The following is a 27,219-nucleotide window of genomic DNA, read 5'->3' as shown; positions in this document are numbered from 1 at the left end:
TTCTCTTTCTCTCTTCTTCTTCCTTTTTTCTTTTCTTTCTTAATATTAAGATCAAACTCATGAATTCTTACTTTTTTAAAGAGTTATAATCCTTTAATATTCCTAAAAAAATTTCTTTTTGATGTTTAACTTGTTCCAGATTTGGCAAGAGAGTGTCCATTCAAACTAACTCCTATGGAATAATTGTTTGTCAGGTCACCATCATTCTTTGAGTACTTCCTTACTTTCAAATGCTCTAGGCTCATCTTGCATTTTCCCAAACCCAACCCTGGGATCAACCATTCTACAAGGGTACAAGGCCCGTTATTCTTCCTAGTGGAGAATGTATATGAAACCTGTATTTGGGCACTAAGTTTGTAGAGTCTGGACTCATAACCACTGTGATAACTGTCACCTAAACTCCCCTGTCTCTCCTTTTGGCTCTATGACAGCACACTGATGTCCTTGCATTCACCCTGCTCCATTCCAATTTGTATCCCACACTGTAGCATGAATTTTTTTTTAAAAAAAGATTTTATTTTCCCTTTTGCTCCCCAAAGCCCCCCAGTACATAGTTGTATATTCTTCGTTGTGGTCCTTCTAGTTGTGGCATGTGGGATGCTGCCTCAGCGTGGTTTGATGAGCAGTGCCATATCCATGCCCAGGATTCGAACCAACGACACGCTGGGCCACCTGCAGCGGAGCGCGCGAACTTAACCCCTCCGCCACGGGGCCAGCCCCCATGAATGTTTTTTTTGAGATGTTGCTATGTAAACTGTGTGCTTAAAAGACCTCTCCATGGCTTCCCTTTGTAATGGAAACTGAAAAATCCTTAACACACCTCTTGAGACACCTCTCCAGCTTCTTCCCCCTCTGCTCTCTTCCTACTGTTTATCCTCCAGGCACAATGGTCTTTCTATTGGTTCCCTGAAAGTCCCATGTTTCTCCCAGTTTAGGGCTCTGCCTGTGCCCACCCTTTTGTCCTAAATGCTCTCATTTCTAACCCTCCACTCAGTCCCCAGTCCTCAGATCTCAGCTCAACTATCACTTCTCAAGACTTCTTTCACCAGGCCCTATTTCTTTCTGTCAGTTTTTAATTATGCACTCGATACTGTGAATCTTTGATTAAAGTCTGTTCTCTACTTTTCATTGTAAGCTCCATTCTTACCACTGCATTCCTAAAAGCCAGGACAGGTTCTGTTATGTAACAAGAGTTCCATATAAATTTGATAAATGAAGTATGTGCTATTCACGTAGAAATGTGGATTGATTTAAATACTTCTGCGTTGAAAATACCCAGGTTTGATCTCTTTTTATAGTTATCTTAAATAACTATGTAGTTGTTATGAGTCGTTCCAGAAATATTTAAAAATTAGAATTTTTTAAAGCAGAAAATAAAGGGAAATCTGATGTTTTGTGTTTTCAATTATAAGGGAACAGGAATTTACCTTAAACAGACTTTTGACTTTAAAGAGAGATTGATATTTTAAGTGACAGATCTTTGAGCAAACAATCTGTGATTCTAAGATGAGGCTTATAATGGAAATAACTTCTCTCTCTTTAAAAAATACTTGAAGATAGCACTTTGGCTGTCATTAATATTAGATTCCCAGAATTATTGTTAGAAGGATCCTAGTACTATTTTTGAATCAATAGCACCTTAATTAACAGTATAATATTCTAAGTAACGTCAGTGTCCAAAAATCATTGTGATCTCTAGTTGAGTAATTTTTTCCATAAGATAGTTATCAAGCTATATCCATCCTCTAAGATTCGTTTGTTCATTCAATCTGCTACCTTGCCCAGCATGATGCCACAATGACTGTCAGTTCACCTTAAAATTCGTAGAAAGGGAGGGTAGCAGGTTTGTACTACACTTAAAAAGCCTTTTTAAAAAGCCTTTTATTCCAGCACTATCCCTTTCTAAGGATTTTTCATTTTCTTCCAGACTAATTTTTAATAAACTAGCAATCCACAGATGAGAAATAAAAACTCATATAAGAGGTGATTAAAATATAATGTAACATTATTCATTTTCACAAGTATCCTGAATTCCCATGGCAAATTACCAAATTTTACAGTTTTAAAATAGGGAAATGGAGATTAAGTGAGTAAAGAAAAATTTGCATTGGGAATGAAAGTTATACATATGCATAATATCCATAAGAAAGACAATTACTGCAGTTTTACTCATTGGCCAGTGGGCATTTGTCTGGTAGGAATTTAGGTTCTGTGAAAAACCTGGCTCATTAGCCAAATGCCATCTGATGACACCTATTTAAGGATTAAGAGTGTGCTGAGGCATTTGTTTCCAGGCATTGTGCCTGGGGTCTTTGTCTCTAAGAGAATTGTAATTATTCTCCCTTAATTGAGACTTCGACCTTCAAAAGAAGCCCTTAAGCAAATATGAGAGGTGAATGTGGATTCTACTCAGTTCCTATGTTTAGAGTTTCTCCTACCCCCAGATACTGCAAAAATTGTGGCAGAACAGTATGTGGTGTGCATAATAAAGTACACAAAGTATACTAATATGAGAAAAACTCAATTAATTTTTATGCACACACACACACACACACCCACCCCCAGGTATCTACTACCAGAAAAAGATATGGAATATTTCTCATACCCCAGAGGGTACTTTAATGTTCCTTTCCAGTTGGTAACCCTCTCATCTCACCCCCACAGCTGCCCCATAACCACTACTCTTGCTTCTTTCATATAATGGAGTCAGACATTACACATGCTTTATGTCTAGCTTCTTTCATTCAACATAATATTTGTAAAAGTCATTCCTGTTGTTGAATATATTAGCAAATTTTTTTCATTATATAATATTCCATTGTATGGAAATGCTACCATTTATTTGTCCATTTTCTTGTTGATCGACATTTGGATTACTTCCAGTTTGGGTTATTATAAATCAAGCTATTATGAACATTATTGTACCTGTCTTCTGGTGGCCATTTGTGTTCATTTCTCTTGTGAATTTATCTAGAAGTGGAATTTCTATGTCAAAGGGTAAGTTAATGTTTAGTTTAGTAGATACTGTCAAACAGTCTTCCAACTGAGAGTTCCAGTTACTTCAATCCTTGCCGATATTTGATATTGATAGCCATTTTAATTTTAGCCATTTTTGTGTGTATGTAATGTTTCAGGGGTTTAGGGGTAACTTTTGACTTTGGATTTTCACTTGGTCTTTGACTCTTTCATTTTCATGCTCAGATTTAGCATCTTGTTTTGCTATCTTCGTATCTGGTCCTGGCCACCCTTTTTGATGTTATTCTTTCCTACAATACCACTCTGATTTTATTTTTATTACTCTATTCCTACACACTAAAAATTTTAGTTATATGGATATACTTCAAAAATAAGATGTATAACAACCATAAAAATTATCATTGCTCACTTCTTTAATTAAAAGACCATATAATATATACAGATTAATATATAGAGAGAAAAAATATGTAGAGAAACAAATGTGCTACTCCATGCCGGTACCACTTGTTCTCAATACTGCCAAGTTGAGATCATTGGAAAGAGTTAGGCTGATATTATTTGTATAGAACTAAGTAGAAGAGGAGATGGTTTTTAAATGATGGCTAGGCTTTGTGTCAGTGATCCAAAGTCTCATCTCAATGAAAGGACGTGGGATTCGTTTGGTATTTTCAGTTCATGTGGCCAAGTTAGGAAAAAAATAGAAATAACAATAAAGACTAAGTTAACCAGAACATACAGGGAGCAAAAAATTTTTGTCAATTATAGCTCATGGGCAATCAAGAATCTAAACCGAATTAACACATTTTTGTGAAACTTTCTGGTTGGGCATTGTCTTTGTGTCCACATTTGTTTTATGTCTCAGTTAGGAGAGCCTATTGAATGTGATTGATTTTGTCTCTGCAGACTGGGGATGTTAAAGAGCCTTAGCAACATCTTAATGGCCATGAATTCTCAGTGTTCTGTACTAAAGATAGAGATAGAAAATGAGGAGTTCACACTGAATCTATAATGACTCAAGGATTTGCACTGGATTTTTGAAGTAAAATTGCTCCATTTGATTTGCTTGCATTCTCCTTCTTTCTTTTAGCCCACTGAATTGGAGAAAAATACTAAGTTTGTTAGCTCTGGTTATTTCAGTTCCAGCTAATTGAGGCTTCACCATCATTTGCTAATAAATGTTCTTTCTCAAGGTGGGAGGCAGATTAGAAAAACAGAGATGAAAATCATAAAATCACACAGGAATGCACAAAGTCATCATTTTATCTTGACTCACTGAAGTCCACTTTATTAGATAAAAGCAACAAGTTCTGAAGTTATCTCATCCTGGGACTGAAAGAATTGACTTGACCACGGAAGTATATTGCTGGGAAAATAACATGAGATTTGAAGTCCAAAGGCCACAGTCTAAATTCCAGATTAAGTGTGACATTGGGCATAACATTAACTTTTTTTGTGAACCGGTTGCTTCCCTTAAAAATGTGAAATAGTAGTAATAGTACTTAAAGATTACTATGATAATCAAATTAGAACATATACACAAAAGAGCTGTGTGAACTGTGAAACCTTATAATAATAAGAGATATCATTATCTGGGGTATAAAATTGAAAGAAACATGGAGTGCATGAGGGGGTGGGACGGGATGGGATGGGTTGGGGTCCTTACTGTACTCATTTGATTGATCATATTTATGAAGGCGAGATGATATATATTTTAGTAATTGGTGACTTTCTCAAAGTCTCCTTGAGCTATTTGATAGGAAGCAGCTGGGCTCACCTTCCCACTTTTCATCCTAATTGCTTTGGTTATAATAAAGAAACTGAAATTCACCTGTTTAGGGGGTTATATCTGATGAGGGAAACATTATCTTTAAGTTGTCTGATTAAGCATAATTTGGGAGAGAAAAACTGTCCATTAGTGACTTGTCCCAAGGGCTGGGGGAAGCCCCTTGGTTATGCTTACAGTCTGAAACAGATGAAGATCTGAGCTGTGCAGATTTCTGGGAGAGAAGAGAGGAAGATTTGGTACACTGGAAAATCGCTGGCTGGAAAATCTGGTAATCTGGATGTAAGAAAGAAGGAAGTAGGTGACCTTGGCAAAGAGGCTGCTCTTCTTTGGATCTCATTCTTATGTATGACATAACTGGGTGGTCCTCACACTCTCCATCCTTGTCTACTTCCCCAGTACATAGTGACCTTATGATGTTGTAGGGGAGGAAGACATTTCCTCTACGTGCTCTCGGTTCTTCTGGCCAGAGAATGAATTAAATTCACATGAGACTGAATAACAGGAGAAAATTAAACAGAGCTTTATAACATGTATACATGGGAGAGGCTCAGGCAGCCTGAGCAACTCACCAAAATGGCCAAAGCCACCACCTTAAATATCATCTTCAGCTAAAGACAAAGGAGGATGTTGGGGATGGGGGTAGTCAGTTACAGGAGGTTACCAGACAAGTACAGTAAACAAGAGTAAGATTATTATGCAGATTTAAGTCCTTGCCTTCCACATTAAGAGTTTCTAGAGATAAAGTCATCCTCCTTTCTTCCTGGTACAGAGAGGGAGACACCTTTACAGATGGAGATTTCCTTTACAATGTAAATGTCTCTTAACAAAGGGTAAGTAAATTCTACTACTTTTCAGAGTTTCTTTCCTGTCTGCAGATTTTAAAAGTAACCAGCCCAAAATAATCCTCATGCCAAAGAGATATATCTTGGGGTGGCCAATTCCAGTCCCCCACAATGTCTTATTGCCCTGCATTAAAATCTACCAGGAAAGAATTTAAAAGCCATTCACACTAAGGTGTAGATGGGATTTCCTCTAATATAAGGGGATGGAAGTTTTAAGCTAAAGGAATGAAGCATCAGCTGTAGAATTCCAGGCATTAATCAAAAGGTGGGGAAATTATTTTGGAAGCAAAGGAACTTTCTGCTAGCCTAAAATCACAACTTGGCGGTAGCTATGCTTTCTTCCTATGCTATCATCTGGCACAAGAGGGAAGATAAATATGGGAGAAGCAATGAGCCTGGATAGTTAATCACAGTGTGCAGGCCCTGAATGGATGCCAAAAAAGGCAGATAAACACTAGTGGAAAGGAACTCATCTGTCTGCCCTGCTTGTCCAGTTGGTACCCCAACTCTCTCTATGCGTTCCAGGATGCTTTATTTCATCTAAATATCCCATTTTTGAAGCTTATTTTACTCTGTAATTAGACAGAATTGTACAATTCTAAAAGAGAAGAGGCTTGACTAAGTATGTTTAGTCTCTGGACTGCTTGGGTGCTTGCTAGAAATGCAGACTCTCAGGCCCACTTCAGCTCTGCTGAGTCAGAATCTGCATTTTAACAAGATCCCTAGGTGATTTGCATACACGTGAAAGTTTGAGAAGCACTGAATTCATATATTGGGACATTCATTCTCCAGTAATTAAAATCCCTGCTGAGTCTCACCAAAGGCCCTTTTCCCTAATTTAAGTGTTCTTCTTGCAATGCTGTTTTCCTCCTCTGGCTACTAATATACACTTGTCAGATCCCCCAGGCCCACTCTGAATCGCTGTGGAGCCCAGCTATACATATTTAGTTCTTTTAACATTTGCTCATAAATCAAATCCTGCATCCCCTTAATCAATCCAGCAACTCTCCACTGAATTTGCAGCAATTTGTCAACATCTTTCTATATCTGAGAAGCTCTAGGCCTGAATGTAATTTTCTATGAGGGGACACAGGTATTATTTACAAGATTTAAAAGTCCTTTAAGATATGTGATCAAGGCTAATAATCAAACACAGTGAAGGCAGAGTATGTGCAAAGACTAAACAATCAATTAGAAACCCATTTGATAGTAGCATCACCATGGTCATTAACATCATAAACTACAATTCAAAGACAGAAAGCTCTTCAACTCTTCCTGTACATAGACTAGGTGCTAAGGATATGAAGTGGTATAAGACAGGATCCAATTTCATGAAGTGCGAGTCTAGTTGGAGAGCATGGTTTGCAATAAAATAAGTAATAGAAAGCTATAAAGGAGTATATACCATGTGTGAAATAAGTGGTTGAAACCCAGGAGAGCGAGAGGGCTTACTACAGACCACGGCTCTTAGGAAACGTTTCAGAGAGGCCTTCAAAACACGGAAAAATCCAGGTTAGTGGGGAAAACCAGAAAGGACATTCTGGGAAGAGTAAATTGAAAAAAGTATGATTCTAAACAAACAAACAAAACTTTTATGTTTTTCTTTATAGGCTCGCCACACACCATGTTCTAATAAATATTTTTTATTCTACATTTTCCGTATCCTCCAAATGTTCTTTAGTAATCATACATTACTTTAAAAAAGATAAAATAAATCACACCTTATGAAGCAGAAGAAAAAAAATGTTTTTAAAATCATGCTATCTTTTAACATCCAAAAAAAGGAAGAATTCAGCAAAACAGTGTGCCCTGAGGAAAAAACAAGTGTCCTTAGCTGCCCTTCTCTGCCTTTCAATATGGCTGCAGGAAGGGAGAGGAGAAACACGAGTGGCCTCCCACAACATTTTCCAGTGAAAAATTTAAAATTATACTCAATCTACCTGAGTTCTACAGCTGGTCTTGCCGGCCCAAGTTGTACATGATGTTGGGGTCACATACTCCCCTGTATGCCCAATGGGGATAGTATTATGATCACTCTATATGTTATAAGGGCCCTACTGGATAAGACCTTCATAAGAGACTTCCAACATCCTGATTTAAATCTGTGATAGACTGTTATCAAATGACCATATAATTTACTGTTCAAATCAAGACACCTTTGAAGATGAAAGGGGCCTTTGTTAATATTCACACCAGAACAGCTGGTATCTGCTGGGACTGTCCCTGCCCATCAAGCTGTCTGATCTCCCCAGCTAGTGCAGACCAGACCATCACCAGAACTCTGCTTTTGGGGAAAGAGGAGGAATTCTTTGTCTACACAGGAACAGATTGTGAGACTGAGAATTTTATTCGCTAGTTTAAGCATTTCCATCCAGAAGCCATGTTTTGTGTGAAGGACACCTTAGTGTGTGCAATGGGAGATGGGGATTTGCTGGATATAACTATTTTCCAGCCACTCTCTCTCACCTCTGCTCTCACAGACTGAGTTAGAACTGCTCTCAAGGCCACAGAATAGATTGATGCATATTCTAATTCCTAATGCCTGCAGGGCAATAACTCAGGCCCGATTCCTTCAGCTACAATAACAAGGTTTATTTTATGGCAGTTTGAAGGCTGTTTGACGCCTCAGTAGGAGAGCATGTCCCCTGACTCAAATAGGCTAAACATCTGCTAAGTTCTCCCCAACTTTCTCCTTAACTTTGCTTTACTGTTATTACCCTCAGGAGGCCACTAAGCAAGAGTTCGTGGGAGGAAGAATGGAAGTGACATTTGTATCATTATTCAGTACATTTAGGCAGTTTATTATCTAGGAACTCATTCCCGCTCACCCCCCAAGGAACTTAATGTGAAATAATATTAACGCATTAAACATATAATGTGCGGCTGCATTAATTAATATAACGTTCTGATCTTCTGCAAATTGTGGTCCAACTGTGCTTCTTTTACTGAGACTGAACATGGAGAGAGGTGCTATGGTGTGAGGGGGAACATGGTGGTCCAGAGGGTGACTAGGCATGTGAAATGCCTAAAAGCAGCCTTGTTCAGTGTAAAGAGGAAGGGAAATGTGGAAGTTAGCTTCTAGAATTGGAAAGTCCACCGTGGGGAAAAGGAGTGCATTGGTACTAGTGCTGATCCAGAAGACAGAATGAAAGCAGCATACAATGTAACTTCCTGACAAGCCAACCTGAGGCCAGCCTATGCCTGTGGGCGATATATTAGAAGAGGCTGGTTATGAGGGGTGGAGGAACATTGCACTGGGGAAGTGCAGACCTGTAAGGAAGCTCTAAATCTAGGATTCTGTGGTGGTCTGTAATTTGCAGACGCATCTGAAGTTATCTAGATCTCCTCAGCTGGAAACACATTTGAACCTATAGCAATTCCTTGTTCCAGCGGTTAGGTTACTGTTCTTAACATATGTACTCTCTACTCTGTACAGAAGTACTTCCTCTTGAATATTCAACAGTGATCTCTTTCAAATTTCAAGAACATTTCTTCTAATATAATTGTAGTGGATTCTTTTGGTTGCCTCCTAAGTATCAATTTCCTTCTTCCTGACAGAGATCCGATTTTACTCAGGTTTCTATCTCTCCTTTATGCAGCTATGATACTCAAGAAAAGCAAAGTCTACCCTCCATTTCAAAGATTTCTGATTAGTTAAGCTAATCGTAGTGATCTCTTGCCAGTCGTTGGTCTAGGAATGCACATATAACTCAGTTCTGGCCTGTGAGACTCAAGGAGAAATAGGTCGGAGTTCTTTGCAAAGATTCTTGCTCTTATGAGAAAGGAAAGAAGGGTCAGTTTGTCCTCTTTCTCAGAAAGCAAATTAGGAAGCTTGCCCTCAGTTACTGCTGGCATCCATCATAAGCCTATGAGGAAATCCAGCCTGAAGAGAGAGCCCTTGGTGAGAGAAGGAAAGAATAACAAAAATGGAGCCAGAGTCCCATTTGGACCAAACCAGAGGCCGCCTTTCTCCGAACTTCCAGGAAGCCAATAAAGTTTCTGTTTAGGCTAATTTGAGTTGGCTTTCTATTGCTTGCATCTAAAAGAATCCCAACTGATAACCTAATCCTCTAGGAGTTGATGACCAGGAACTTTATTCACTACCCATTCACTTCATTCACTCCTTTATACTGTACTTGTTATTACTAATTTACTTTTATTTTAGGCTGCCATAGAAGGTAACAAAAACAGTGAAGTTCTCATAAACTCCTCACACAGTTTTCCCTAATGTGTTAATGTCTTATGTGACCAGAGTACAACTATTAAAACCAGGAAAGTAACTTTGATACAATACTATGAACTAAACTACAGACCTTGTTTGAATTCCATTAGTTTTTCCACTAACGTTTGTTTTTTTGTTCCAGGATTCTACCAAAGACCCCATATTACATTTAGTTATAACTTCTCCTTAGTTTCTCCCAGTCTATAACAGTGCTGTCGTCCTTCTTTGTCTTTCATTATCTTGACACTTTTGGAAAGTGCTGATCAGTTATTTTTCATGATCATTGGTACAGTTCTACTCAGCTCTAGTTCTCAAACTAGAGAATCTTGTCATTTTTGGTGTACTCACGAATATAAGTTATTCAGTGTTCTTGGCTTATTTTGTAGTAGCCTCTTCTGGAAACACTGTCCTTTACAAAAGGGGTAGCAATCAATACAATGCAAGGGTTCACTTAGCAATGTCCTCTGGTGTTACAGACAAAGGGGGTGCTGTCGTAATTATTTTTAAAATCTTATTTCCAATGGTATTTTTGAAGGTTTTTGGTATTTTTTTGGACTTCAGGCCACAAAAATGACATCCAGCAAATATGTATTAAACACCTACTATGAAGATGGAATTGTACCTCCTGTGAAGGGCACAATGGTGATAAGACATAGCCCCTGCTCTGAAGAAAAGCGAAGTGTTGGGCTTTATCTTCAGAGGACAGTAGAGAGTGGTGCTTAGGTCTCTTTTAGTGGTTGTGGCCAAAAGTCTATATTCTGTTATTTTAATCAGCTTGGGGTGTATCTGGGCCACTTGCTTAGGAAAGAAATATGAAGGAGTCTTGGAAGGGAGAAGGATGTCTTTCACTTCGTTCTAGACAAAAATATAAAAGAAAACAAATATCTCTTGTGTCACCAGAACCGAGGAAGCTTTACCTATCATGGAAAATTTAAGCCGACAAAAATTTCTCCATATAAACTCTCCTAGTCTTGAAAATTTGGTGTCTGGTGGCTGGGCTATCAAATTTTCTTCAATGACCCTTTACTATGAGTCATCCCCAAACTGTTGAAGTAAATGTGAAATCAACCTTGCTATAGCCTTTGCAAAGGAAAAGTATTAGTAAAATATTCCTTGCAATAATGGTGAGCATTCTAATTAATTATAATTAAAATGAACATGCTATTTTCCTAGGTACAATTGTCACTCTTTGAAGCTCAAAAAATATTGTAGTCAGAAAAATTTCAATTTGTTCTGAAAAGCTAAAATGTGTGAAGCTTAATCTGTAATGCCTTGTAGCCAATGAAGCTGTGTTGGGTTGCTGCCATTGATTAAATGTAGTAGCAGAGCTGGAGCATTTAATCAATCATAAAAGCCACTTTAATGCATTGTATCACTCCAAAGCTGGAGCGATTAGAGCAGTTGCACTGTGGGCTGGAATGCAAAATGTGGAACAAAAAAAGTGAAAGAAAAAGAATGACTTCCTTCCATGCCCAGGTCTTCATGTCTCAAAATGTGTGAAAGGGGTAAAGTTTTGTATGGATATTAGTGGATATGACATAGCTGCACGGATATGACAAAACAACCATCATTTGCAATGTGTGGAGCTATGTCCACAGACGTGTAAGTTAGCATAAACGTAGTTTGAGATAGAAAATAATACTAACAGATTTTTGAAGAATAATGAATATTTTGTAGTGTGTCATTTCTCTTGAAAGTTACTTAATTCCTGCCCAAATGAGAGTTTCTAATGTCATTCATGCCAGATTACAGCAAAGAAAAGAAGCTACTGTGGAGCCGGCCCAGTGGCGCAGCGGTTAAGTTCGCACATTCTGCTTCTCGGTGGCCTGGGGTTCGCTGGTTTGGATCCCAGGTGCGGACATGGCACCACTTGGCACACGATGCTGTGGTAGGCGTCCCACATATAAAGTAGAGGAAGATGCACATGGACGTTAGCTCAGGGCCAGGCTTCCTCAGCAAAAAGAGGAGGACTGGCAGTAGTTAGCTCAGGGCTAATCTTCCTCAATAAATAAATAAATAAATGAATGAATGAATGAATGAATGAATGAAGCTATTGCCAGGAGAAGGAAGAGGAGGAGAAGAAAGAGGGGCAGGGAAGAGGAGGAAAAGGAGGAGGAGGAGGAAGAACTGAGGTGCTAAGTTACTAGCATTTCAGATTTGCTACCAGAAAATGATCAGTCCTGTGAATCACCAAGTAGTGTGGAATGACCTGGGACCAAGAGAAGTAATGATGACATGGAATCATACGATAAAAGAAGATAGAGGGATTGTCTATTTCAATAGGTGGATGAGGGTTTTTCTTGGTCCATTCTGAGGAATAATTACAGTTAATGCCATATCCATGCAGTATGCATCAATTACAATTTGTATTACCTACACATATAACATATATGAGAGTGTGTGTATGTTTGTATCTTTAGTTAAGAATTAATCAATGTATTTATGTCAGAATGTATGTTCAGTTAATTCCTTTGTCATCTTTGTAAAGTGTGTTTTTAAGATTTTATTTATTTCATTTTTCCCTCTTCTCCCTACAGCCCCCCAGTACATAGTTATATATTTTAGTTGTGGCATGTGGGGCGCCACCTCAGCATGGCTTGATGAGTGGTGCTGGGTCTGTGCCCAGGAAGTGAACTGGTGAAACCCTGGGCTGCTGAAGCAGAGTGCGTGAACTTCACCACTCAGCCACAGGGCCAGCCCCATAAAGTTTTGATGTAGAAGAAACATTAAAGTGGTTGCTGAGGAGACGAAAGATCTGGATCCAAATGACATTTGAGCTTGAAACTGTGGATCCCAGAACTGGCAGAATAGGCAAATATTACCTCAGACAGTGGTCCTTTCTTATGTCATTTTGTGGCATTTACTGCCAAAATGTTTGTTCACCTGCAGAACCAAACTCAAGGAGAATATGACTTCTCAGTGCTTAGATGAAGCCTTTACTTAACCTCCAATTTGTGCTCAATGTTCCTCTTCTTGCTCACGTTTTGGCTTTAATGTTTTGGGATATATTATAGTTTCTGATTATTTTTTTAAACCACTTTCTTGAGGTGTGATTGATATACAAAAAGCTGTACATATTTAATGTATACAACTTGATGAGTTTGGACATAAGTATGCATCTGTGAAACCATCACTGCAATTTGTCCCATAAACATATCCATCGCCTCCAAAAGTTCCTTTTTATTTTTCATGGACGCTAGTTTTGATTGCACAATGATAGTCATACCATAAGCACCATATAAATACTTTAAAAAAATCAATTCATCAGGTTTGAAGTTTTGAGCTGGTACTGAGCATGACAAATGGCCTCTGTCTTCAAGGAATTGATAGTATTATTGAGAAGGTAATGTTAATGCACATGACATTACATGATGTAAACAGCTTGTGTAAGAGAGCACGTACGTGTAAATTCTGGGATATAAGTAAGAGCTGGGAGAAGTTCAAAGGAGGATGCAGTCAGTGAGACCTGAAGTGGTCAAGGGAAATTTCAGAGAGGAGATGGGATTAAACCTGGGCCATCACAATGGATTTGATTAATTGAAATAAATGAAAAGATTGATTACAGAATCTGTAGAGGCACCATGAGCTAAAGAAGCTACCCAAAGTTTCCTGTGAAACAATAGAGGGAATAGAGGTTTTTAGGGGTGATCAGGGACATTAGAGAAGATGATATCCTGAGCATATCTTCCCTAGAGTCCACTCTTCCAAGAAAGTTTCAAGGTAAGTATTTGTAGTATAGTGTCTGTCAATGCATTTCTGTTGATGATACAGGGTAGTAATGCTGAGAAAAATCCAAAAAGAGTAGAGTCACGGAGGACAGTTTTTTTAGGGCGAATCAAGGAGGGGCTCTGAAGGCACAAAGTCTTTGAAAACAGTGTGGGTCATGGGGTTGGGCAAGGAGAAGGATTCAGGATACAGAAGACTGACATTCCTTACTCAATACTTTATAGCAGGTTCTGGCTATCCACATCTGTGGTGGAGACAGCTGTTTCTCTCCAGTTTCTATCCTCTATCTTTTCCTTTTAGAATTAGAACCTCTAAATTTTAGCTGGATATATGGCTGCCCAAAATATAGATTAAAATTTCCAGACTTCTTCTCACTTAGGTGCACACGTTTGTCTAAGTTTTGGCCAATGGGATGTGACCAAATTCATATGTTGAATTTCCAGGTCATGCCCTTAGAGTGAGTATGACCTCTGTGTCCTCTTGTTCCCCTTTCCTGTAGAGTGGAACGTGGATGTGATGATGAGCTATTTTGGACCATAAGGATGAGGCAGCACCTTAGAAAGGGAAGAGCCACAAGATGGAAAGAGTCAGGGTCTCCAACTCTGTTGTTACCATGCCAGGCCTGGACAAACAGACTTCTATGTAAGAGGAAAATACACTACTCAGTGACTTAAGCCACTATGTGTGGGGAATCTATTTTACTTTGTGATTGTTGCTAAGAAGTCCGTATTTTAATGTGTACTTGCTAAAGACTTATTGATTACTTGAGTAAATTAGGGAAAGATGTAAATTATAGAAAGAATATGCATACACAGCATGTGATCTGATCACATTTTCTTGTGAAGAATTTGGTTTTGTTCTTGGCCTCACACATAATTCACTCTGCAGGAAGGATGGCAGCTTCAGGGCTCCATCTATATTTTTACCTTATTTATTCATGTTGATGGTAGAGTAAGGTACCATAAATATATGGCTTGCTGTTTCAGAGTGTTTCATGTCACTGCCATAGTTACTAGAGGAATACAGCTGCTTATTTTATAATCCTTATTTTGGAAGTTCTTTTGAAGATAGGTTTTAAAACATGGCAGCGCCTAAAAAGAATTATCAAGTCTCTACTTTGAACTTTCAAAAGACCAGGAGAAGAGAAGTAATCATTTGCCAGCAGCTGTTGTGTGGGGTCATTCATGTCAGCCAGGTCATCACAAACAGTGACAAGAGGCTTGTTCTCTGTTGGGTTTCATAATTTTCTTTCCCTGACTTCATTAACACCAACTAATTGATGAGTGCGACATTTAAAAAGGTGCAGGTGTTGAAATCAGAGAAGTACAGGGCTGGCTGATGTTCTTGAGGGAAGAAATACTTTTCGAAGGTCAGTTAGTGTTAACTCCTGCTTTGTGGCCTCTGCTTCTCTCACCCTCTAATTCAGGAGCCATCGCTGACTGAGGGAACCTATTAGCAACCTTACAAGAGGACCCTTCCAGTTCAGCAGGGAACGGTTTCATGACAGCCCTGGACTCTGAAGGAGAGAAGTGTGTACTGTTGTAAAAGTACAGTCTCTGAGCCAATAACAGGAAAGTGTCTGAGAGGGCACTTCCTGGGTCATCAGACTTTATCAGAAGCAAGAGCAATGGCTATAAAAATAGTGTAATATTAACAAAATCGAAATTCCCAGAGAAAAACATTTTTCGTTCTTACTTCTTCTCACAGAGCTAATAAATGCAATTTTGCTTCCATTTATTCTTTCATCTTTTTTCCTTTTCTGTCTTCCATTATTCCTCCTTCCTCCTGCTGAAGAAATAGAATTAGCAAGGTCATATGGGGCTAATAGTGGGTGAGTAAATCCAGGTTCTGTAGCCCAGAGCTCTGTGGGGTGGAGGAGATAGACAAGTGGTCTGGGAAGCCCCCATTCTTTCTGCCTCAGAAGGAGCCTTGCTCAGTCTTCTGCACCAGCAAGGTGCCCAGCAAAGATTCAGTGACGTGCAAGTATATCAAGGAGATTTCCTAATTTATGTCTGTGGGATTTGCAAACTTCACTGTAATGTATTCTGAAAATTTTGCATCTTTTCGACAAGATATATTGAATCTCAGGTCCCGGGCTGTGATTGATCCCAATGCTGGGGTAATATGTTAGAGTGTCGCACAGTATCTGACAGGCCTTTATTATGGATTTTAAAAGGCTAGTACCCTGGGTGAAAATCCCCAAAGGTCATTCCTGGAAAAAGAATGTAGGTTTGAAAGTGGGTGTGAATTATAAAACTGTTTCCACTCACACTGTGGGCAATACCAAATTCATGATGTTGGCCTCAGCAGTCTGCATCAAGGCGTGGGGTGCCTGTTTAGAGAGAATGGCCCTAATCCAAAGTCATGGGATTTATTCTCAAGCGGGAGACAGTGATTTTCTTATTCCTGTGCTATAGCTTTAGAATGCTTGTAACCTAGGCAAGCTTACTCCAAATAAATATCCTTGGAGCCAAGAGGACCCCAGAGGAGTGTTGATATGCCATGCCACCATAGGCATTGCTTTGAAAAATTGGGACATCAGCAAAACCTAAATTTTGCCTGTCTTTCTATCCAAATTCCTTACTCTTTCCTTCTCTATCCAATGGCCCAATCTTAGAAATATCTGCAAAGGATGCTGGTAATAACACAACTTGTGACTGCTAACAGAGCTTTAATCAATGTCTTGAGGATTAAAAGCCCCAAACCTCAAAGGAATAAAACTGTAATGCTTGAATGAAAGCCCATTTGGTTAATGTTTTGGGGAGAGAATCTAGGACATGGGCCCCATAAATCAAATTGTTGACAGGCTTACGTCCAGCCTGGCTGACCCATTTCCTCCCCTGGGTAAAGGAAACGAAACACTGAGAGCAGATCAAGAGCGCCAGCTGCATGTGTTAAAGTAAGTTCTCTTAGGGTGACTGTCTTGGGTCCTTTCTCAGACTGGCTGAGTCGCCTTAGAAATATTGTTTCCCCAGTGTTCAAAGAGGAAGTTAGGGTGGACGATTTCGTCTAGCAGCTTGAAGTCCATCTCTTCTGTCTCAGGTAAATCAGTGAGAGAAGGAGGACGCTAGTAAATGTGGAAGCCCTGGTGAACTTTCCCCAGCATAAGCCTGCCCCTGGGAGAGAAAAAGATGTTACTCTAGAGTAGTTACTGGGAGAGGTTGCCCACAACACCCTTGAATTGATGACATTTCCCCTAACTACTTTGGCAGAGCTGATGCTAACTTTGCTCATTGGATACAGTACGTGGAACTGTTGCAAAGTGTTATTCTTTGCAACAGATGGCATTCCAGGTATGTGGCAAAATTACCCTATTTTATTTGGGCATCAATCAAATTTTAGGAGGGTGAACTGAAATGATTTGGAACAAATAAGATATTTTTCCCCATCCATTAGGTACAACCTTTTAAAAGTAAAGTTATTTACTGAAAATATACTTATCTGGAGTCATAGACTACTATGAGGAAACTTTACAATTTGTACATTTTCAGCTTCAGGAAGGAAGAACTGACACAGAGCTAAGCAGCAATATCATCATTGTTTAGTCTGGCAGGGGCGAATGCCGGGGCCTATGACTGGACCTACACATTTCAGGGGAAAGGAAAGGAAACCAGCCTCTTCCTCCATAGTATGATTTGAGGGGTGAAGGTAAGGCCCCTCCTAGGCCAAGAGAATTTGTAAATTACGGGATGTTAAGAGTGCAAGGATCCAACTGAGTTTTAATTAGGGGATGAAGGCATGACACAAAACACATGAAAATACCGTAGAACACTGCTGGACATATTCGCTCCATTTTAGCTTTCATTGTTAAATTGTTACATCCATAATATTTTCCAGTGCACATTTCGCCCATTGCACTTACCATAATATTTTATCATTCGCTTATGTGCCTTTGTCCTTACTTGACCGCCGATTCCTAAAGGGAGAGACTGAGCTTGAATAAGATATTTCTTAGCATTCTGTGCTTATCTAAACTTGGATATTAGAGATGAACAAATAAAGCAAGTTTTATTTTGCATATGGAAATTTTCCTCTGCAGAAAAAAGTTTCCCTCCGGAGAAAAATAGCCATGGCAAAACTAATATTCCTGGTTCAAATAGCAAGTAGATTTTGTCTCAAAACTGTATTGTGAATCAAAAGTCGCCAAATATAGGTAAATGTGACTGGGGCAGCTCCTGAGATAGGTTCACTCAACCCCTCTCCAGCCTTCTACAGTGTGTTTCCTGCAGCTAAATGCTTCATTTGCTGGACTCCCTGGAGCTCAGATTGTTGGGATCTCATTTGGCCAAGCAGATATACCTGGATAAGACCTGAAAGGCAGATGTAAACATGAGAACACAATGACAGCTTTTCTGGAAAGTAAATTCATGGAGTCACTCTATTTATTTAATTTATTTATTTGCAGCAATTGTAGTGGAGGTTCTGGTATTTAGTACGTAGTGTTTTGGGTGTTAAGCAGGAGGTGGCACTATCAGTGAGATTTTCGGTGAAACACTTTGACAGCATGGATGGGTCTCTTTCTTAAGGTAAGAATAGATTCTGTTGCCTCTAACTAAGAACACTGACCCACAGAATAATTGGGACCGGAAGGGTTGCAGATAACAGATGTACAAAGAAAAGAGAATCTGGGATGGTCTGTCTGATTTGGATGGGGAAGGAACCAGTTACTGTTAGAGGATGAGGCACTAGTATCATTCCATGCCACCCAGTGCAAACTGTTATACTTAAATTGTCACTTGTGGCCACCAGAAATGAGGAAATGGTTTTGCGAGGCTGAAAGAATCCTGCAATGGAACATTATAGAGAGCACAGTCACTGGAAAAGACTGGCTAATTCTAACTACACTGAAGTACTTAAAGAGAAAAAGCAGGCCAGGGTCTCAAATTCTCAGCCCAGCACGAGAAAAAGGGCATTTCAATGCCCTTCTGAAAACAATCTCCTGGAGCTCCAAGGCTGATGTGTGCAAAAACAGTCATAAGTCCTGATCATGTAGGTTGCTGAATTAAAACAGATTGAATTCACAGCTTCACTAGGTCCTCGGATAAAAGGTAAGGCTCTGGTTGGTAAAGAATTGGACCCCAAAGGATTGAAATTGGAACATTCAGGAGAATTTTAATAACTCCCACTCCCCTGAACATCCTAGGGCATCAGAACAGTCCTTCTCTCCTGTGAGATGAGGTAGATTATGATGCCTGAAGACACTGTAATGACTTCATAAAATAGGATGCCGAGTCCCCTCCTGCCCCACTGGACTACCCCATGTGGCTTCTGGAGTTACATGCCAGTGTGCTCTTGGGGATCACTTACAAATCAAACCTAGGTGTTGACTTAGACATTTGTATATTTTACACACAAAAAAATCTTGGAAAATACATATGGGAATTGGTGCCAGACCAAGGAAGGAGTAACATTTTAGATGAGGTTGAATTTGTCAATTTTGGTGTACTCACAAGAGATTCTGGATTTCATGTGCTAGGTCAAACGAGCTCAAGTAACTGGACGTAGGTTTAATTATATTCTTGAGTTGTTGACTAAAACTGCACTCAATAATAACCTATGCCAAAAGAAGTGAAGGTGCCAGAAATGCCTTGGTTTAATGTAAAGCAAGGAATCCAAAGTCTTAGGAAGACATGGGATTTTGAAGTGGATTTATCATGTATGACTGGCTCATTCTTCCAAAACATGTCCTGCAAGAAAGCCTAGATTATGTTCACTTTGTCTCTCATTAGAAAGTAGATTGGGGGGCTGGCCTGGTGGCACAAGGGTTAAGTTCACACACTCCACTTCAGTGGCCCAGGGTTGGCTGGTTCAGATCCTGGGTGAGGACCTACAAACCACTTGTCAAGCCATGCTATGTCAGGCATCCCACATATAAAATAGAGGAAGATGGGCACAGATGTTAGCTCAGGGCTAATCGTCCTCAAAAAAAAGATTGATGAGGGAAGTACTAGAGACTTTAAAACGTACTTCACTGTGTCCTCTCTAGGCTGAGATCAAGGTGGGAAATGCAGCCATTTAAATGGCTTCCTGATTTCGCTGAGAATGAAAGATGCTCAAAGGAGCAGAGGCAAAGTATTAGTTATTAATGTGCAGGAGCAAGATGATCATGTTAGCACTGAAGGCAACAAGGCATAAGTGGTAATCAGAATAAGTTGATCTACATGGAATTTTAACAATGGCTAATTGATCGTGAGTTTCCTAGACCTGAAATAGATGGACATTACATTAAAATCCTACTTTATTTGTAGACTACCCCCCCCCCCAAAATAACTCAGGGCTTAATGACTAGAAGCCTGACTTGAATCAACACTACAGACAGTTGCAACCCCTCATGCAATTTTTAAACCTGACCAAGCACCATTTGAATGAAGGGAAAGTTGGGCATGCTTAAAGAAGGATCCTATATATAACTTTCCAAGTATTTATGATAAATCATCCTCCTAACCTTTCTCAGATAGACCTGTGGCAAATTCAAGGTTAATTATGTCCTGACTAGGAGATACTTCATCTTTGGTGTTATTGGATATTGAGTCTGTGAAAAGACTACTCTCTGGTACTCAGAACAGTACTATGGTCCAGAGGTCAGAGTTGAGACTTATGAATGTTATATGGTAAGGAGAATTTAGGCCTGATATGGTGTCAGAGTGGGCCCAGTAAGTTCACAAACCCAACATGTGGTCACTGATACATAGATGGAAACAATATACACTCAGTCTCAGGTAGGAGTTCCATGTTAGCCTCCTGACTAGTGGAGTGATAACTATTAAAAGCCAAGTGGAATCCCTTGGAACTAAAAGAAATTTCTAGAATAACTGCTGAGATTAGTCCATCTTTGCAGATTTGAAGGATGCAAAGAGGGTTATTTCTATTTCATCCTTCTTAACTTTCCTGTGAGATCTGTGAAGTGACAGAAGGATATCTTGGGTAATGACAATGGATTATTATTTTAAGTGTAATTAAATAGCGGATCCAATTGCAATTACTGTTCCAGATGTGTTACTTTGATTGTTAGCAGATTATTCTAGCTATTGGTTTCTGTTCTTTAGCTATTCACCATGAAATTTTTCTCTCTCCCCTACATAGACAGAGAACACCAGAAATAGTTTATTTTCACCTGGAAGGAATATAAGTGTATCATAACCAACTTGATTTGGGCTACGTCAGCGGCTATATGACTTAATTTATTCCTCAGGACCTTTCTTCATCACATAATTTCTCAAGACAACATGCCAGTCTACCAAATTGATGACATTATACTGATAGGACCAGATGAGCAAGAAGTAGCGAGTGCCCTAAATAGTTCAATGAGATACATGTATGCCCACTACCTCAGTGAAGATGTTGGGGCTGTATCCTTGAGCATACAAGGATCAATCTTCCAAAGAGAAATGCAAGTTGCAGCACATGGTATTCTCTCTTGTTGAGAAAGAAGCACAATGTTTAATGGATGTATTTTGATTTTGAAGACAATATATACCACATTTTAGTATATTATTCCATCTTATTTGCCCATGGTGCTTATAGCCTTGAGCAAGAGAAGGATCTATAGGTGGCCTAACTAACTTGTAATATTGGCAGTGTTGCTTTTTGAATCACATGAATCAGAGAATCCAATTGCCTGAAAACACCTAAGGCAGAATAAAGTGCTCTATGGACCTCATCACAACGCACTAGGAAATCACAGTTGAGGTCTCTAGAGTTTTGGAGAAAAGTTAACACCTCTTCAGAAACAAATAATTTCCTTTTTGAAAATAGTTTTTATCTTGCTAATGGACCCTAAGAGAGAAGGAATCAAGGGGCACCAGGTTACATTTGACTTAAGTTGCTTATTTTAAACTGAGTGCAGTCTAACCTACCAAGTCATAAATACAAATGAGACCAACAGCATTTTATTAGCAAATTGTAATATTACTTAGGATATTATGCACAGGGAAGTCATGATGGCACAATGTAATCTGCTGGAAAAGATACCCCACACATCAGTGTGCCTGAGTGGTGGGGACAGTGCCATAAGAAATAGCTGTCTTTCTCCTTTAGCTCTGGGTTTCCCTGGGATAGGAAACAGAGAATCTGAAGAGGAGCTATTAAGATCAGTTTGCCATAAACCAGATCCGTCGGGGAGGGAGGAGACCGGGATCTTTGATTTTTCGGAAATGAGTGAGGTACCATTTTCTTTCTATGCATTTAGATGTATGAGGCACTGAGTCTAAGAAAGGTTAAATGAATTGCCCACGGTGACAGTATTAGAGAATGGCACAGCTGACACTAAAGTTCAGACTCTTGTTCCTCATCCAACATGCTTTCCACTGTAATTCTGCTTCCGTTGGGCTTTAACTCTCATTTCTTGAAGCTCTCTTAGAGGATACCTGTACACAGTACTAGAAACTGTTATAAAAAGTCCCCTATGTTCTCCCATTTTCCAACGAGTTTATTTGTCAATCCCAAAATAACCTTCCTGCCCTGCATCCCCCTTTGTTGCTGCTCCATCAGTAGTCTGTTTTTAGATCAGGCTACATTTCTCCTAGGAATTTGCTAGTCTAATTTCATCATCATCACTCTTTCCCTTTTCTCCTGCCAACTTTTGGTACATTGCTTTCTGACGATTATTTAATTTACATCATAAAATTCCAGAAATCAGGTGGTTGGGGAACTGAAGGAAGAGGTGAGGAAATATTAAGTGGACAAAACCTGAACGATAAGACTATGAGACTAAGGAAACAATATTTATCCTGAGACAATAGTCCTTTAAATATTTGAACACAGCTCTTATTTTCCTCTTTGTGTCTTCTCTCCCCAGGCTGAACTGCCCTAGTCCTTCCAAAGAGTCCTCAAGGGGCCAAGTTTTGCTTTATTTTTATTAATCTATTATCCCTCTTGTGGGTGGGCATCCATTTTTTTATGTGAGCCAGTTCACCAATAATGCTGCCATCAGGATGGAAAAAAGCAAGATTATTATTTCCCTTAGTCTAATAACTATATTTCTATTCCCAGCTTGATCCTATCTTTTTTTTCTTTTTCAATAATGTTACACTTTATCTCTGGGTTTTATTCAGCTGAAACCTCTAATGCCTTCTTACCTTAGACCTCCCTTCAGCGTTCATGTGTTGTTTTGAATTCCTGCTGCCTAATATTGTTATCATCCATGGTTTTGCTTTAACCTATGGGATATACTCTTTATTACAGCTAGTGATAAATCCTCCCTACACTGACCTCTCTTGAAGTTCCAGAATTATAGAATGATAGCAGGCTTGCAAGCCTGAATGTGGCCCGACCTGCTATCCACACCTGTATGATTCTGCTTTGCATTTCCTCTGTATGCTTGATATCTGCACTCTTGATTTACTCCTATAACTTGGTACTGACAAATCCTTATTTCAGTTTTCTTGGGAAGACATTTAGTTCCTCCTGGTCCCTTCTGAACACAGTCAAAAGAATTCCCTGCCTTCTCCACCCCATGACTTTTGGAGAGTTATTTCGACATTTTGACAGCTGTTATATTGGTAGTGTGTTTCTTTTATTTCCTCCTTTGACTTAGGTAGAACTCTATAGAGCATTGGAGACCCCTGAATCAATGGCCCAGATCTTAATTTTTCACTAACTTTGACAACTGTCTCATATTTTTCCTTCTTCATCTAGCCCAGAGCTAACCTACCTCCTCTTTTGCTGGAACATGGGGGACCTTGGTATTCTGTGGGCTGACAGGGTGAGAGATATAAGTGAAAACAGTCTAGCCTAATGGGGATGTTGTCAGATGCAATCAGCCCCACTAGAGGTACATTTGTTCAGAGAAGTCTGGTCCTAAATGCTCCTCCAGCTGCTGCCTTCCAGTCCCATGGCTGTGCCCTGCCTGCCCCAGGCTGGCCGAGGGGCCAGCAGAGCATGGCTGTTGTGGAGATCTCAAGATAATTCATGGTAAAAGTCCAGCAATCATTTAGCAGAAGGTGTTATACACACAGACTTGGAAGCATTCTGAGGAAACGTAGACAGGATTCAAGGCAATTCTTTAGCTCGACTTGAGGGATGAAGCCCAAGAAAAAATACCTGAGTTAAACATCTTGAGTGCATATTGTTAACTTTAAAAACCATGAGTTATTGGTAGCTACTGTTTCTTTTTGTTTTTTTAAAGCCAACATTTTCCCTCTGTAAAACTTTCCTCCTCTACGTGCCCCCACCCCCAAATGTTGACATCATGGTTGCCAGTTGGATGCATTGTGGAAGGGAAAAATGAGAAAGTAAACATATTTTCATATATTTCAGAAAGTGTGTGTATCTTTTACTGTATCACTAATATGGTGTTTGGTCAGAAAGGGCGAGTCCCAAAACCAGCTAACAGAGGAGAACAGTAGATACTGCCTTAGGTCCTGGACCTCTTTAGACTCCCAAATGTTACCTTTCTTCAAGATTCAGTTCAAATTCTACCTCCTCTTGGAAACTTCTCCCCATGGGTTCACTGGCAGTAATCACTCTCTCCCAGAGCTGGCCAGAGCAAGCACATTGTCTGTGATAGTTTTGGAAGAGGCAGCTTCTTGTGCTCTCATGTGTTTCTTCGAGTCCTGAATTTGCCCTGACTGCCTGTGTGGCTTTGGGAAGTCAATTAGCCTGTCAGAATCTATGCGTTTTTGTCTCTCTAAGAGGAATGATAACTTTGCCCCACCTATCCGATAGGTTGGGTCTTGTCATGACTCATTGATACTATGTCAGTTGAATTGCTTTGGAAATGTGAAGAAATTCCAGGAAAGTCAGTTATGATTTTTGTGGCATCAGATAATTTCTACATTGTGGACATCTTTTCTTCCCACCCATGCTGAGAAGTACTTTGAGAGCAAGGATTAGATATTGAGTCTCTTGTTTCCCCAACATCTTAAAGCTGTTAACAAGGTAGAAAAATAATAAACATGTACTGGAGGTAAGACAGGAGGAATTATTCCCTTGAAAAATTACCAAAATGCTGCATTATAGTTACCCTCTTTCCTAAAGAGGAGTGAGCAGTGTAAATGATGATTTATTTTGCAACATTGTAGCTTTAAAGCCCTTGTGTTGTAGAATCTGTGAATCACAGCTCCATATGCCTAAAATATCAACTCTAAGAAGGGAGACCATAAAATGATGGGACTAGTTAAACGAACTTGCCAGAATTTTCCATATCTAAATATTCCAAAACAACCTCAGAAGGCTACTCCCTTATTCTGGAAACCCTTGCTCAACGTATCCAAGTCTTTGTAAAATCTGAAACATAACAAAGAAAAAGTAAAAGTTCAGCAATCATTACTCTGCTCAAAAGTCTTCAGTGTCCACCCATCACCAAATTCATCAGTCTTCTAATCAAGGCCCACTGGCTTCAACCCACCTTCCCTCTTACTGTTCACTCAGCAGTTTTAGCATTGTGAAGTTAACTCTAGAACTGAGAAAAATGTAGGAGCAAAACCTAGCCCTGCCTCTCACTTTTCCATGGCCTTGGAAGAAGGGTTTCATGTACTGAATTTGAATTCTCACATCTATGAAATGGAGATACTGATACTTCCCTGTTTCAGCATTGTAAGGATTAAACAGGGTAATACAAGGTAGACGAAGAGTGATGCAGTTTGAAAAACACAGTTGACTCCTAATGAACTTGGGTACCTGAGGCTTACTGTAGATATTCAACCAATTTGCTGTCTTCCTGTTTAACTTGAGGGGTGACTCAGAGGTCTCTAGGAGTTGTGAGCTTGTTTTCCAGAGAATTTGTGAGCTTGTTCTGCAGAAGAAAGAGAATGACTTCAGGGAGGTTGCAATCACCAGATGGCTGGCCCTCAGCAGCCCTTGAAGCCCAGAAGTCAGATTGCCCAGGGGCTTATTGGGAGTGACCCTTTTGTTTCTCCAAAGCTCCTCCTGCGAAGCCCTGTAGCTCCAGAAAACCGTCCTGCTTTCTGTTCTTGGGGAGGTGGATTTGAGTGAACCCAGGTTCCCACCTACTTGTTTTGGCCATTTTGGATAAACCTTTCTCTATCTCCAAGCACTGATGTCTCAGTGTTTGGCTTACTGTGTGTGGGGCACATGAACTTGAGATTAAGAGGTTTGGTATCACTAACAAGTGCCAGGTCCCTTTCTTTTGCATTCCTTACACAAACCCCCTACCTCTTCCATACACATTGGTCCTCGTGTTTGGAATGTCCACCTCCCTCTCTCTGCTTATCAGTCCTACTCAACTTTCAAAGACTAATTTAAAGTAGACTTTCCTGGCAAACCTTTACTATCCAGAGAGGCCTCTTTTTCTCTATATCTCTTCAGTCCTTGTAAGACTAATGATTTATCTGCCTTTTACTGGTCCATGTTGTTAAGTAAAAATTTTTTCCTTTCCCCCAAAGGATTGTAAGTTATCTAAGAGAAATGGATTCTTTAAATACACTTATATTTCCTGTATTCTATAGTACGATACTAGGCCTATAGGGAGACATTGCCATGCAGAGGAAAGAGCAAAAGCTTTGGCATGAGACAGACTTGGTTTCTAGCTACCAAGTCCCTGAAAGATGATGTGTTTATAGAGGCAGACAGACAGGTAGATGGATATCCTGTTTCCACTTGAGTAGGTATCTGTCTATTAAGTATAGATATGCAGTTTTCTTTATGTATATAGGTAAGATTGGATTGGGAAGTTTGAGTAAATCAAAAAGCTCCTGTAAAAGTCAAAACTGAACCAAGAATAGGAAGTACTAGGCACCAGTAGTCCTTTAGAATAAGTGAGATGTTGCTACATAAGATGGCGGATCAGAGAATCCCAAGAATCTTGAGATGAGAATTGACTGCAGAAATTCTCTCTTGCGTTTCTAGGTAGGTACCGTCCTATCTTGCCCAGACTTCTCAGGTCTAATTCCACTCCCAAAATATGTTCCAAATCTTTCTGCTTTTCTCCATTTTCACAGCCATCACTCTATGTGGAGCCACCACTCTCCATCACCAGGATTATTGTAGAGTCTCTTGTCTCCTCTCCCTCCACTTCTGTTCATTTTCCCCTTAGAATCCATTCTCTACAGAGGAGCCAGAGTAACGCTTCAAAAATATAAATCAAATCCTGTCACTACCCGGCTAAAATGCCTAGTGGGTCCCTTTGGAAATATAATTTTTTCATGCTGGTATACAAATCCGCTTTCTACCAAAAGATAGGCCTACATGTAGATGCCTGACAGATACTTCTCTGGTAGAATATGATTCGATGCTGCTGATTTGTGACATATCCAGGAGGCCAATGGGAAGTTAGTCAATACTGTAATCTGTATTACAAAAGAAGTGACATTCAACATGGAGGAGATTTTTGTTTTAGCATAGACCATATGGAGATAGTGACCAAACTGGAATGGTAAAAATAATTCCTCAAGCAGCCCTTCAACCTGGCTTTCCTATCTTAAATCTTTCCCACTCTGTCCCAATAAAACCTTCAATTGTGACTATAAAGAAAGCAGCTGAGTTTTTGTCTGTGCCTCTAAAAGGCAAGAATGGAAAAGTAGTGCAGCATAGTGAAACTTTCAAGTGATATGTATTATTTAATCTCAGTTATACAAAGCTTCCTGTTAATTTCACAGAAGACAAGAAATCTGTGAAAACTGAGAACTTTTGGTTTTCTGATCTTATAAAATGCCTTTATTTAGGCCTAAATGACCCCTGATAAACGTGCTCCTGGCTCCAGTTGGGAT

Source organism: Equus asinus, chromosome 7, assembly GCF_041296235.1.
Source record: "Equus asinus isolate D_3611 breed Donkey chromosome 7, EquAss-T2T_v2, whole genome shotgun sequence".
Lineage (NCBI taxonomy): Eukaryota > Metazoa > Chordata > Mammalia > Perissodactyla > Equidae > Equus > Equus asinus.
Note: the sequence above shows the minus strand (reverse complement) of the source record.